General features: G+C 39.1%; 1 protein-coding gene across 8 annotated transcripts in view; it reads right to left on the bottom strand.

Moving 5' to 3' along the window:
• Positions 1 to 15,818, bottom strand: part of tenm3 (teneurin transmembrane protein 3) — a 567,981-nt gene that overhangs the window by 404,172 nt on the left and 147,991 nt on the right. For 4 of the 8 annotated variants that reach the window (XM_078166326.1, XM_078166325.1, XM_033623072.2 and 1 more), the window contains exon 1: positions 7,686 to 8,349. The exons of 1 other annotated variant lie outside the window; for it this stretch is intronic. The gene's annotated coding sequence lies outside the window, so the exon portion shown is untranslated. Of the gene's footprint in view, positions 1 to 7,685; positions 8,351 to 15,818 lie in introns of those variants that run through there. 3 more of the 8 variants (XM_078166324.1, XM_078166322.1, XM_033623075.2) reach the window with 2 other exon arrangements.

Raw genomic sequence — 15,818 nt, forward strand, 5'->3', positions numbered from 1 at the left:
TTGCCAAGGAAGGTGACAGGAAAGATTATGGTCAAAATATTCAAATATCTCCCTTTTCCTTCTGTAGTTTTTCAGAAGTCATGAAAGAGTGCACAGCACGGTGCCACTGCTGACTCCAGCTGTGCATCCAGAGCCTCCTCTCAGCTGAGGCAGGGGAGCTGGTAGTTGCAAAATATGAACAAGTTACTACAAGCACCCTCTTTACCCTGATGCTGTATCTGTAAACTTCTTTCCCAAAATATAGTCCTGTTCTATTCCTGTAATGTCATCTCTATTTCTGTCAGGCAACAACGGTGTATTAGAAAATTATTTCACACAGACTACTGTTTTTTTTTTTACTTTCAAATATAAAATTAAGGCATACTTAGTAATTGCCCCTTTTTCACACCGTCCACTGTTTGACAATAGGCTTGGGCAGTTTCTCGATATTACAGCATGTCAGGCCATTTAGAAATCCTAAAGGCACGATTTTCAATAGCGCTGAAAATACAGACGCTCTTCTATTAAACTGATATGGAGTTGCCGAATTTAGGTAATATATTGTAGTGCACATCATACACCACCAGAGGTCGGTCTCTACCTATGGAACAGGCAGCTGAGCTGAAACAGATGGCGACTGCAAATGGTGGGCATAAGGTTACAGGACTAAAATCAATGGCAGGGAAAACACGAGATATAAGAGCAGTGGAGCTGGCACATACTGAGCTCAGTGAATTAAAGGTTTATTTCAATCATTGACTAACCAAGACAGTCTTGGTAAGTCTTACATTCTTTGTGTCTGGTTTGAATAAAGTGCATTTAATAACAAGTTAATGACGCAAATAAGCTAGGCTTAAGTCAGTGAAAGAGAGACTTGAATTCAAAAGGTGTACGGTTGAATTTGTCTGTTTAATAGGGTAATAGGGAAAATAAGTAAGAAATGTAAGAAATATCTCCTCTCTTGTCATTTTGTGGGGGAGGGGGATTTTTTTTTTTCTTTAACACAAATACCATTACATTCCCTGGTGAACTGTCAGGAAGGTATGAGGGTAGTTATCATCCAAGCCTATTTGACAATATATCACATATTCTGTGTCGAGTGTGTCCAATGGCCTGAGGCCAGTGGAGAGCCACGCTGGAACAAGATCAGAGCATAAAGACAAATTATATATATATATATATATATATATATATATATATATATATATATATATATACAGTATACATTTTTCTATCACCAATGTGCCGCAAGGGGATCTACAATCTGCACAGCATATGACACCCTCTATCCTTAGACCCTTCCTTCAGATAAGGAAAAAGCTTTTGAGATGGATAAAAAAGGATAGACCTCAGGTGGAGCAACTGAGGAGGAATCCCTCTCCCTGAATGGGCAAATATGCAATAAATGCCATGTGTACAGAGCAGACCAACACAATAACATTACAGTATGGACAATCAGTGTGAAAAAAAAATATACACTGTAAACATGTGGCGAATATATTAGGGAAAAAAAATATCAGTAATAGGTGTAGGTGGTTATAGCAGGATGGAAAGGATTAAACATGTCCGCCGCCCGAATTCCATGTCATTAGTAGTAACCCGCTCAAAGTTCCATCTAATGACTACTTTTAAGAAGCTCTGATACACTACAGTTTAAAAAACTAAAACACAGCGTAAATGCAATCAATAGCCCATCAAATGAATATTCATCCATTGCGCTCCTTTCACACACACACTCACGCATATTAACCTGGGTTCAGCAAACTTCACCGAACAATTTATTGACTTCTATTCATTGTGCCGATCGCAACTGTGTTATGAAATCAATTATGGCTGCAAGTAACAATTATCATTATGAATCAATCTGCTGATTAATTTCTCGATCATTCTATTAATGATTTGTTAATAACATGTCTGCTTAATTTTGCAGAGCCCAAGGTAACGTCTTCAAATTGTACGTTTAATACAACCAACAGTACAAAAGTCCAGAGCTACTAAATCTACTATCATGATTGACAAAAATAAATGGCATCAAATTTCACATTTACGAACCATTAAACCAGCTAATGTTTGCCTTTTTTGCTTAAAAATGACTACAACAATTTAATGATCAAAATAGTTGCCAACTAATTTTCTGTCCATCAACTACTTGACAAAATGTTGCAACTCTAAAATCAATGACAATTAGGAGCACTTACGCCACCTATTAGAAAAGGTAATGATTATTAGAAAAGGTATATTGCTGCTAGCCTGTGATGGAAGTATGCAGCAAACACAACATGCCTCAGGTGACCTAAACATTAGGAGGTATAACAGTTCAGAGGCAGCTATATGCCACAAGGTTGCTGGGGTTTTATTTTTTTTTATTTTTTTTTAACTGTGTTGCTTACGTTACCTTGTACTCCGGAGGCTATAGACACGCAAGCCCATGGCAGATGAGTACAGGGGCTGTTCAAAAAGCCTGCGAACGTGTCTATAGGTCCAAGGACAGATCTAGAACAAGTATGGTTTAGCTGCAGGCAATATTTTGGAATATATTTTGTCAAGAGAATACGTCCCCGGCGACGACAGAAAGCCAGCCAGTGATTTTTCTTTGTTTTTTTTACTTTTTCCAAATTAATTTTACGGCCAATAGTCTACAGTTGGAGCTTTATTAATCCATTTAACCTTTTTACTATTTGAAAAACTCAGCAGTCAAAAGTGAGGAAAAATCTACCAAATCACACAAGACATATGGCAGCAGCAAATGCCTGACGGATTTGGTGCAGCATCCCTGACAAAACATTTTGTTTCTACCGGATTTTCAGCAAAGATTTAGGCTTAGCAACACACACACACACACACACACACACACACACACACACACACATACACATAGGCTCTGCTGCTGCTGGACAAAGGGCCCATTTATGAAGCTCCAGGTAGCTTTCATCAGCTGGATCTTCAGTCTGAGCACTCCCTGGACAATATACACACACATACACACACACTATGTGGATAAATCTTCAGTTTGAGGGCTCTCATGGTAATTATTGAAAATACACACACACACACACACACACACACACACACTAGAGGAAGCCCACAAGGTACCTATGCACACAGAAATACACACACAGCATACTTTTAAGTCCTTACACAAGCACATACAAGCATGCGCGCACACACACACACACACACACACACACACACACACACACACAATATCTCGCGTGTATGTGTGAGTGTGTATGTTTGTGTCCATGTTGTTGCTGAACTGTCTGTCTCTTGCTGGTTGACTGGTTGTACTGATCAAACAAATGCAAATTTAATCAAATCATCATGGTGTGTATGTAAGCACCCACACACACACATGCATGCACATAAAATAATGGATGCATACAATTTAAGCCCATAGTTCCCTTAAAAGTTTCTTTCTCTTGTTGCTCTTGCTTTATTGTGTAGATTTTGATTTTTTTTCCCCCAATTTACTGGTGATTGATTAACTGGTGCATTTGTTATATCACAATATTTATTTCTAAAAATGCAATCCATGTACAGAGGACTGTCCAGGTAAGCTAAATAGAATTGAGCAAAGAAAAAAAGTCAGTGCATTAATTTTAAATGTCTACAATGTGTTCGAGAACGACTGGGAAGCTCTAACATGCAGCATTTCAAGTCGACTGTGAAACAAAGCATCCATGCTGCTTTTTTTTTTCGAGAGTGAAACTGAGATGAACAAAGATTAACTCTGCAGAAAAAAAATAATAATAATGTGGATTTTACTACTACTTTTTTAAAAAAGGAAAAAGGAAGCTAATTACAGTAGTTTCAAAATGGGGACTTTTTTTTTGTCTATTCAAAACTTCCCACAGCCAAAGCATTCAAAACAAATTGTGCAAGAACAGTCTAGCTATAACTGAACTAAAACTGGGCAAGATGTTCACTGAGACGTGCTACCTATCTAGTTTTACAGCTGTGCAAGTTTATTTTGTACTGTAAGAAAATAATTTGAAACAGATGGCTGCGTAGAGGGCAGGGAAAATACTCTCAATGCAGTTTCAGTGGAGTTATAGTGTCCAGTGAGGGCTAAACGATGTTTCTGTCCGAACAAAAACAATATTCAATGAGCTTCTTGTGTTTTAACATGAAATGGTTGAATCAATAGATAAAAGTATATAAAAAAAACAGATTAAAAAAAAAAGTATACAATTTTGTTGGTATACTAAAGATGCCCACAGGCGAACAGATATATTTCCCACAAAATAATTCTACATTTGCCAAAATCACAGTGACTCTGTCGCATATAAAAATATAAATTGGTATGTACTGTTTACTATATCCGTCCTTTAAACAGACCACATATGCTAGCATCTACCCGTCTGTCGTCTGTTCTATTAAACCTGGAACTGTCACATACAATTGTTTTAAACACAGAATGTTTTCTCAAGCAAAATTACCAAATATGTGCTTCACTTACAATCTGCTCACTTCTTCTTATGTTCAGTGAGGGGGCTGCCTGAGCCATCTGTGAAACCAGCAGTGGTGTACAGTACACTTCCACAGTGCTACAGTGTATGTGCAAACACCACTCACAGTTCATTTCACCCTCCTCTTCAGCCTGACTGTTCTATATTGTTGGACAACTACTACTGTTAGCACTACGGAGTGAAACAAGCTTCTGTATTAAATGGCCGCTGAATATCCGTTCAACTAATGTGGCTTCTCTCGATTCTACAGTGTGCCCTCATTGTTGTGCAGAGGCTGTAGTTCAGATGTGAGGACAAGATGGGTAGGCGTTCTCTGAAGAACACTACCATGAGCTCAGAAGATTCTGTCATTCAATCAGTTTGCTGTAATACAGCCACAAAAAAGGGAAAGACAAAACATGCATGACAATATACACATACATACATGGGGATCACCAGTGGCTCCACAATGCAATACTATCACGATACATAAGTCCGGATACAATATTATTGTGATTTTAAATGTTCTGCAATACGCTGAGTGCTGCGATAACATATATCACAATATATTGTGATTTTTTTATTTTTTTTAACACCCATTTGTCTATAAAATAAAGTTTGTTTATCCGTTTAGTCTGTTTATCACACTTCTTTGCAGCAAAATGTATCAAGTGAATTGGAAAAGCAACTGCTTTTGTTATTCTAGTATGCTAGAAGTTTAATTTATTTTTGCAATATTACTAAAGTATATCGTTTTTAAAAATGTACTTGGCGTGTACATATCAATACCATATTAACACGCAAAATATCACGATACTATGCTGTATCGATATTCCCCCATCCCTACATATAGCCAAAATTCTAGATAGACACATTCTAGATAAACGTACCATACAGTCTCATATCACTGTATCAACATCAAATTTTACATATCTCATAGCTCTACAATAAATCTTTGCATATATGTACACCGCACTTTGCATAAGAAGCAATTATAAGTGCTGTAGAAGCGGACCACTAAAGCCATTGTGTCAACTTTCTCATCATGAGCATTGTAGTAATAATGATGATGATGATGATAATGATGTATTGTTAACTCAACAAACGTGTTTACTTTCGCTAATCAACACCATTTCATCAACAACACTTGCAGTGCAGACATAGCCGGCTTAAAAAAAAAAAAAAAAAAAAGTGAATATCTGATATGAAGTTCGTTTTTAATTTAAAAAAAAAAAGGTGAGACCGTTTTAATTTACTCAAGGTCACATCCACACTCCCTTCACCTTTGCAGTGCTCCACTGACGGCCACATTGGTGTACAGTAACTACAGAAGCTCTGATGCCTGAGCAATACTGCTGCAATTTCTGTAAAGCCAGTTCATACAGAAATTTCTATGAAATTTAACTTCGATATTGTATCTACTAATCCCAAAGCCTAATAATTGAATGAGACAAAGATATTTTTACTACCTGTCACACAGTGCAGTGAAAAGACCAAGGACATACGCTCTCTCATTTAAGGCTCAGGTAAGAAGGGGACGCAAGTGAAAATGTCACTTCACTGGCAGACAAGGTCAAAGCAGCGAGTAAGTTCGCACACAAAGTGACAGAAAAATGCAAAACAGTGTGCACATTTGTGCAAACTACAGAGTACAGACACATATTGCACGCTTTACATGAGGGCAATTAAGGATATTACAGGACGTACGTGGGTTAACTGAACTGAGCAGAGCCGCTAGAAACAATAAAGACAAGTACGAGGGGAGAGAAAGCCACTCCGTGTCTACCTTGCCGGATTACTACAGTTTGAGATCCTTTCTTAACAATTTTTCATACCAGTCTGGCATTGCTTTTGACTTTCTCACTCACACACACACACACACACACACACACACACACACACACACACACACACCATCTCCCAACTACTCACAAGACAACACAAGCCTCTAACAGGGTTTATTCCTCAAAGCTGTACCACAGGCTAAATGCCAGCACTCCTCTTTCAGAGTGGGGTCCTATTTGTAATCAGCACCAGAACAGAGGTTAAACTGTTACAACTGTAATAATCCGTCATATTAGAAGTCAGTGGCTTTTCAGAGTATGTGCAGCAGCACTTAGAGGAGGAACAGTTTAATTTCAGTGTTATTTAATTCCCAAGAAATTGCCCCAATTACAGACTGCAGGAGAATGATGGTTATAATAATAGGTTTCACTCTCACCTCTATTACAGTATCTCTCCAGTTCTAAAATTCATTAATAAAATTACTATTGGATATCTTCCCATATAGCAGTCTGGAATCTAATTCAATTAAATTGGGGTTTGGTATAATAAATGGTTTTAAATTTGGGAAATATTCATATGCAAACACTTGAGAAAATACTTGAAAACAGGCACATACAATAGAAAAATGTTCCCCTTTGTTATGAGTTTGATATACATACGTTTTCCAAAGCTGCATAACTCAACTTTTCTCCCCTTTTTCTTTTGTTCTGCCCACTCCCATATCAAGACCCTCTCATCTGCCCTTTAAATTCCCCTCAATGTACGCTTACATAACAAAGCTACAGCAAAATTAATTTCATTTTTATTAGGATATCTCAGTATCAGTCTCTTAAATGTGCGACTAAATATTGACAATAATGAACAGGATATCTAACCGCGAACCAAAGCTCAACTACGCTACGTAGAGAACGCCATGTTCGCCATTAAAAATAATGTAAATTTAATTAACTCTGGCTTAACGGCAATGGTTACGTGCACTGTGAATTAAAATTCAATACATTCCCTAAATGTTAAGTTAAGTGGTCTCAATTCGGCATATAAATTGTGTAGAAGCGATGAGCCTTTAATAAATAAAATCAACTTTTGTAACAGGTTCTCACTGTTGACTCGTCCGCTCGTCTACTACAACACAGTGAGGATAACAAGCGAGCCAATTAGAAAAGTTACAATTGTACTCGACAAGTGGCGTTTCTTTATTTTAATTGTTGCCGACTTAAAGTGCGGATAGTGGTATCTTAATGCTCTCAGAACATTCCTTGAGTGATACGTATCGACATGCAAAGCAACAATGACCTGCCATTTTTAACGGGGAGAATGGCATCTGTCGTGGATAAGACACTTGCGTTCAGGTAACCTCGGAATGCTTTATAGATAGGTAATGATATGCTAATAAACATGGCGTTGTTCATTAGCTTATATGTGACTTGCCTCTTTTTTTATAGTCATGTTTAGTGTGTGTGAGGGTTGTCCTACCTGTTCGTCCCAGAGTGGGGGGACCCTCCTCTCCCAGTTTACGACCACCGTCGTGTAGCCGGTTATTTTTCTTCCACTTTTTCCAACAAAAAACTTCTTCCACTCGTTCAGCTGCTCGACGTCAGTGTTAATGGTGAAAATGGCAAAAAAAGAAAACTAGAAAAAGCGCATTCAGAGCACCATATTCGCCGCACGGTCCTCTTTCACTACTTTACTCACGTTTCTAGACGGTTTATTTCCAATTATCTCACTCCGGAAAGTGTTGTTTCTTTGTTTTCCTGCGGAGTGTGAAGCCTGGTTGTTAATTTTAAGTTTTGTGAAACGCAACGCGGCGCGTAGACCAACCCAGAGAGGCTCGAGGATACTATGTCCAAGGCAGCACGGCGCGCGCGGCTGTCAGCAAAAACGCACACGTGAAGAGAAGTGTCGGTCTGTGAAGACAGATGAAATGGTGGCTTCTTCTGTCTCTACAGCGGCAAAACTACAATTAAACTAACGCGGAGTCAATGGAACCGGGATGTTTTTCCGTCCATAGCGTCCTTTTTCCTCCCGAAAATAAATCGCTCAGGTGGTGAAACACCTTTCCCCTTTGCTCTCTACTCTTCCCTCGCGCTGTCCCGGCCGCCCGGCGCAAGCGACAGCTACTGTAATAATAATAAGAGCCACTGCAGCAGCACACACACTGGTGAAGGGGAGAGAGAAGGGGGGAGAGAGAAGGAGCGAGAGAGCGCGCTCCGGTGAAACGGAGAAACAAGACCGTCCTCTGTTACTGCTGCCCTCTGCAAGTGTGAGCCGGCGCGAGCTCATCTCCTCTCGGTAAAAGATGATGATACGCCAAGCGAGGCAGAAACGGAATGCTGGGGGATCCCCTGCTGCGTCCAATCCTGACGTCTCTACCGGTGTGCCGGCGTGCGCGTGTGCGCGAGCGGCTGTGTGTGTATGTGTGTGTGTACTACATGAATGATCGGTACGGGTGGTTGTTGTGGGGTGGTGGGGGGTCAGCCGTGACTTTGAACTGTATGCCCTGACTGTGACAGGTGACGGCGAGAAAGCAAGAGCAGCACGAGGACATAGTAGCCTAAGACACCCGGTTGATGAGGTGTTTTTTTTATCCACTCTCAGTCTGACAGTCTGCACACAGCAAAACAATAGGATGGTAAAACTGATGTAGTTAAAACATACAGCTTGAGTAGTTCACACAGTCAACATGTATATGAAATGTATATGTGGCTCCTAAAATGACTGCATGTTCTGATTCAGTGTGATTTTAGATATCTTTATGGAGAATTCATCACTCAGGAGCAATCACACAACACTTCCATGGGGCCCTCAAGATTATGATTGTTGTTTCCACTGGCTTTGGTGACTTCTCATAATTATTTTTATCCTCTTAGACTTGCAAAACACATTGTGACGGAGCGTTTTGGAGCTAAAACAAACATTGCAATGTCATCCACTTACCACAAATCCGGTAAGTATAAGTGTATTTAGCCTCTGAAAGCCAGGGTGACCAAATGAGGTGAACACCATGTACTATCTGATGCTGTGCCTTTATATAATTTCAAGACAATATATTTAACCTTAGAGTCACTTTCACACACACGCACACACACACACACAAAAGATTTTTCTGCCTAAAGAAAGTTGGCTTTGTCAGCGTGGAGGTATTGTTCTTACAGAAAGGGGGTGATTCTCCACTGACACAGTCAACTGAGTAAAGACCATATAAAAGCCCTGACAGAAATATCACTTAGTGAGTCAAATTGCCGCATCAAAATGCAAAAGACTATTAAGACCTTTTTAACTGATCAATAGGGAACAAATTGTGCTTATTTTCTGAGTAAAAAGCAAACACGTTGTAATGGTGAATATGTCTGCGTGAGCTGAAATCTGTGGAGAAAACTCTGGACTAAAACCTTAGGATTCTGGGGGAACAATCAGCCAGCGTGTAATTTATTGTGGTTGTTAATTTTGTGCCAAATAAAAGACGGACAAGAAAGCTTTCGCAGTGTGTTGCCTTCGATGAATAGCCGAGTTGCTCGAGCACCTGCATTCAGCACTGAGATCAGCGTGCTCCTGAAATATATTCACAAGAATCAGTTCTAAGGTGTGTTATGATGTGCTCATGGGCCATAACGAGGGGAGGTGCATGCGAGGCACTGAAGATATTTATTAAAGAAAACAATGGGGAAAGAAAACAGCAAGGTGCAGAAGAAAGCACAGTTAGAGGTGCGTGAAAGTGCATTTGTTCAGTGACCACTGTAAGGCGTGCCGTTAGTGCGTACAAAAGCAAAAAGTACAAAGCTTGGTGCGTTATGGAGAGAGCACCCTCGCATGTGGGCAGGCTGGCTTATATGGTAGGGACACTGGCAAGGATGAAATGTAAATGGTGTTGCCTCAGCCTCCAGGAAATTATTCTTCCAAAACAGGATAATTAATTGGACAAAAGATAAAACATTTATTTGTCTATAAAAGAAGAAAAAAATGTAGATTATAATATTGCTTGGTAGTGGTCAAACTAAAACACTTGTACCAAAGTTTTTAAGAAAAGCAAAAACACATTTCCATCCTCCAAAATCTTAACACTTCAATAACACCACTGTAATTATAATAATAAAATAACAAGAGGTGGAACTGTAACAATAAGATAAAACTGTTTGATAATACAAATGTCATTTTCACATCCTTCCTCTACTTCTGTGTGAGTGATCAGGAAACTGTAAAATATTTTATTTTGAAACACAATCCTGCACTCTGTGAAATTTTCAACTGTGTCAGGAGTTCATACAACTCTATATTAATTGTTCAAGAGACTACCAAGAAATCGGACTTGATCGTGTGATATGCATCGGTCAGAGTATCCCCTCCCCTGTGTGGCTGCAGCAAATTGGTGAGCAAGTAAGTGCTGGGGAGAAAACGGGAGGTAAAATAAAGCAGTAATAAGTTGCCAAGGATGGAGTTTACTAGCTTAATTAGCTTCTACGCCTTTGGATAACCCGTGTGTGTGTGAATGAAAACAAAGTAAGTGCATATCCTCTCTGTCCTCGCGTCCACGTGGAGAATTATACGACCACATGGTTGAGCAAAGCGCCCTCCAGGCAGCCCATTAAGTTGTCCGAAGTTAATGTAAGTTTGTTGAATCGAGAGTTTTTAGTTGTTAAAGCGTCACAGTTTATGTGCGGTGTAACAAAAGCTGTAAGTGAAATGTGAGAGACATTTGCACTTTCTCCTGCTAAGTGACTCCTAATTTCCGAGTACAATGTTTGCACAGCTATTTTTTTGCAGTATTGTAGAGCAGAGTGATATAATGTTACTTCCACAGCATGTGTGTGATTGATGTGATGTGATTCAGTTCAGTGCTGTTACTTCCTTTTTTCTTATGTTTAAGATTTTCAGCTGAAAATTGAGGAACTCTCTGACCTGAAATTATGCACACTGTAGTTTTCCAGAAAGGTGACATTGAGCGCAGGCTAAGAAGATGCATGTGTGAGATGTTTCCTGACAACATGCAGGTATTTGACTGTTTAAGGTTGTTGTAACTTATTGGGCTTTCAATGAAAGAGCACATGGTCTAACACTGACCTGAAACTTTCTTGTTATATGCTGTTTAGTGGTGTTATTAGTGGCAAATATGTTAATCGTACAGCCTCATTTTTATCTATTGTTCATGGATGTGTTCTCCTGTAAACCACACACTCACCCATAACCTGCCATTTAACCAGTAAAGGGAAGTGCTGCATCACTTTGTGTCTGACCAACACACTGCTGCCATGGCTGTTAGACCTGAACCTCTTCGTCTGGCCTGAATTAATGTTTGAGGGTCTCGTTTTTTGGTGGTATTAAATTGCCTTTTTTCATTATTATTATTATTATTATTGTTTTTTGTTTTGTTTTTTTTTGCTTATTTGTGAATGTAAACAAAGCAGAAGAAATATTAGAAACAACACAGGTAAACCACAACCTCAAAACACAGTATAGAACTGCATCAATACACACCTAAAATAGTAATGCGATGTGGCGTGTTTTGCAGGGCTATTGCATTGCATCGCATTACATCATACAGAATGTTATTGTTTTTAAGTCATTCAGTATAATTTTATTCCTTGATTTTCAAAATAAAAAAGAATTAAAGAAAATAGGTAATCATGACATGCAGAGTGGCAAACATTTAATGTGAGTCTGTGTAATTAGCTTCAATTATATCTCTGTGTGACGCAGATTGAGACCTGGTTTATGTACAGTACATGTTGTGTCTTTCGTATAATCAAAGCTTTTGGTATTTCCTCTTCTGACAGTGTGTCTTTTGTCACTGGTGCTACTACTTTTAGACATATGGCATGTTTTTGCTTGACACAATACACTCGTGTGGACAAGCACACACTTACTGTACAGTGGGATGTCAGTAATAGCATCTTAAGTGAATGGAGGTGAAAGCTATGATTAGACTGTTGTATCACAGGATAGTCATATGTACAAAAATACACGCCTGCTTTTCAACACTGTATCTCTTAAAAAACTGAACACTGTGTGGATTTAACCTGTGCCAACCTTCACGGATGAGCCTGGCATTCTTTATTTTTTCTTATTCTCACTCCCATCAATACTTTACTAACCTGCGGCCTGGCCCATCTGTTCCCACTGAACACGTAAACCTTCAAAACCAGCTTGCAACTACATAGTTTGATTTTTTTTTTATTCTTAAAGCTCGGTATTTTACTGCAACAGATGGGTACACTTTTTCGAAAACATTTTCAAACAGGAAAAAATAGTGCACTTATCGGGGACTATATTCAGCAGCGGATTGATAGACATCCGTTCTAGTTAGTATTTGTGGCAGCAGGATGGTGTATGTGGAATTGAGTCAAAATAAACAGTGTGTGTGTGTTCGTGGTAATAAAGGAACATGTCACCCAGTGCAACAGTGTGGCGCAGTGATGTGTTTTAAAAAGTTTTTGGACAACAATGGAGCTCCATGACACAGAGGAAGAAGATCTATCAGGCTTTGATACACACACAATATTTGTAAGCAGGATACACTCATTGTTGAATTCAATGTACACATGGGATTTGTTGGCAATGAGAAAAATAATGAATATTGCTAGCCTTATCTTTTAGGCTTACCTCCTCCAAAATAATTAGTCTTTAAACTTTATCTAAAACTAATACTAAATGAGAAAATGTTGCCCACTGAGCCAACATGCTCAACAATTTTGGAATCACACTTCACTTTTCGAAAATGGGTTCACAATTTTTGTCTTATTAGAAGGAGTGATTGCAGCAAGATAACCCTCAAAGTTCACCTGACCATTATTTTAAAACAGACTGCGAGAAATGAGAACCTACCCTTTAATCTCAGACACCTAGACTGAATTGTGTTGCAAGCAACGCCATTATTTAATCAACTGGCTCAATGGATTTTCAGTTGTTTTTCAGACTTCAATTCCATCTTAAAAACTAAGCAGGGAGATGTAATCTGTTGTACACAGCCAAGGACATGCTCAAACTAGAGTTACCTGATGTGGGAATTAAAAATTCAAGCAATGGAGTCCAAGGATGGGGTTTAGAGTCCAGCTGGGGACCTTTGTTTAATCTCTCTTTCTCTCATTTTCTGTCATCTCTCTACTTGCACTATCTATTGAAAGCATGAGATGCTCAAATAACAGTAATATAAAAGAGTCCAGGGATATATTACATGCAAAAAAACATATATATATATGAATGTGGAAACAAAAAGTATTTTTGGGAGCTAACAGAACACAATTGTTGACTTGTGGCCTTCGACAAGTCTGGTCAAACCTAACTTCTAAAAGACACTTTATGCTCTCCTTAAAGCTTTTGCAAAAATCATACTGGTTTGGGCCATGTGAGAAAAGCCTCATGAACTGGGGCCCATTTCACATACATGATTTGCAACAATGTTTTTACAGAGATGGCAAATAGTGTCAGGTCACATGTCACAAATGATTATCAACTTTATATTGTTGATAAAATTGCAAGTTGTAAATGGCTCTGCAATTCTCATGTATCCTCATGAGCAGCAAGTGTTGAGGTTGTCTTGATTAGTGACATATGTCAAAATTAAGGGGCGAGGAAATGACCTCATGTTGCAAATCACAGCTTGCATGCTGCAAATTAAGTGAAACAGGCCTTGGGACAGTGACTGGCAGAGGGTGGATTCAGACATATGGCCCTCAGTGGGTATTCATGTTTACTTATCTAAGTCCCTAATGGTATTTTTATTGGTTTGTTGTTCTTTTTTTTGCAGGTTTTTTAAATTAACTCGACAGCCTTTGACCTCTGATGTGACCATGCCAGATGCAATGTGAGTTTTCTTGGACATCTGCTGCACATGTTTATGTTTTGATAGGAAATGGTCTGAAATGACTGACAATAATACTCGTAACAGACTAATGGTTACAACATAATCAGCTCACATCTGCCCTGCCCTTAAAAACATAACAACTCCAATCCAGCCCTGTCCCCTAGAAATTTGTCATTTGCAACAGCAAATGTTGTGAGGCAAACGTAATGCTGACTGATTACGCTTTTTATTAACTTAATAAGAAAGTGTTGTTGAATGACATATCCAGCAAGTTGTTCTGACAGGAACTAAGAAAATAGATCATACAGTATTTCTCCTGTTTTAGCTTCACTGCACTGGCTCTGTGAAAAATCCAGAATTGAATTTAAAATCCTTCTCCTCACTTACAAAGCTCTAAATGGTCAGGCTCTGTCATATCTTAGAGAGCCCATAGCAACCTATTATCCCACCAGATCACTGCACTCTGAGAATGCAGGGTTACTTATGGTTCCTAAAGTCTCCAAAAGTAGAATATGAGTCAGAACATTTATCTATCAGGCTCCTCTTCTGTGGAAACATATTCCAGTTTAAATCTGGGACACAGGCACTGACTGGGTTTCCATCCAAATGTATGGTAAATTTTAAGCAAATTTTGTGAAAATGTGCAAAAGAATATGCGAATTTATGCATGTTTCCATTCATTATTGTTTTGCGAGTATTGGGGGTCAACAGGTAGCGCAGTAGGTGGCGCTTCTCATGGGAAAAAAAAAAAAATGCAAAAGAACACCCGTAGAAGAAGAGAGCGCCATGAGATGACGTCATTGAAAGCGTCTCATGTCCACAACTGATGTAAACAATTACCGGCACATCCATGGCTACGACGAGATGGAGAGATTCCTTGGGAACCTCTTGGCTATTGCGAGAGCTCTCATCACACTGATATCAGCGTTGTCAGCGTAGCCTACATAATGCTGTGATGTTTGTGTTGGTACACCAGGTAGCGCACATGATGCAGCGGTATTCAACACGTCCAGTCTATTCAGGTAAGTTGTGAAATACACTCACCTGACACTGGAGTAATTACGCTAAATCTGTTTCCATTGCCAAAGTTCACATTTTCCTAATATCGATACGCTGACTTTTCCACCCCCTGCAAGTGTAATTTTTTTTTTTTTTTTTTTTTTTTTTTTTTTTGAATTTCTGGCGTTTCCATTCAAGTTTTTTTCGCACTTGTTGAAAATGCAAATTAAAAATAGGTGGATGGAAACCCGACTAGTGTCTCCACATTTACGAGTAGACTTAAGACTTTCCTCTTAAATAAAACTTATATTTGGGGCTGGCTCAGGCTTGCCTTGGACCAGCCCCTAGTTAGGCTGATATAGGCCTAGTTTGCCAGGGGACTTCCTATGATACACTGTACCCCTTCTCTCCCCCTCCTCCTCTCCATTTGCTAACATTAATGCCATATTCTGCATACCACTAACTTGGCTTCTCCCCAGGAGCCTTCATGTTTCCTTGTCTTGCAGGTTTCAATCGGATCGCGGTTGCGCCTGGATCATAGGTTGTGGCTGTGCTGCAGCATTATTAAACCTTTTTTAAGTTTAGACCTGGACAGGATGTGTTTATTTACATTAATTTGAAACCACAATCTTTCCTTAACACTAACCAAAGCACCACTGTTTCCAAAGCTTAATCGCAGATGGGAGTCAGTGTGTATTTTACCCATCGGACTCTGCAATACAAATTCAGTCCCAAAAAAAAAAAAAAAAACATTGCTTCTGAACTTAATTTAGGCAGTGATTACGTTTGTCACCACAACCTCACTGGGAAAA

The sequence above is a fragment of the Epinephelus lanceolatus genome, chromosome 3 (assembly GCF_041903045.1).
Source record: "Epinephelus lanceolatus isolate andai-2023 chromosome 3, ASM4190304v1, whole genome shotgun sequence".
Taxonomy (NCBI): Eukaryota; Metazoa; Chordata; class Actinopteri; order Perciformes; family Serranidae; genus Epinephelus; species Epinephelus lanceolatus.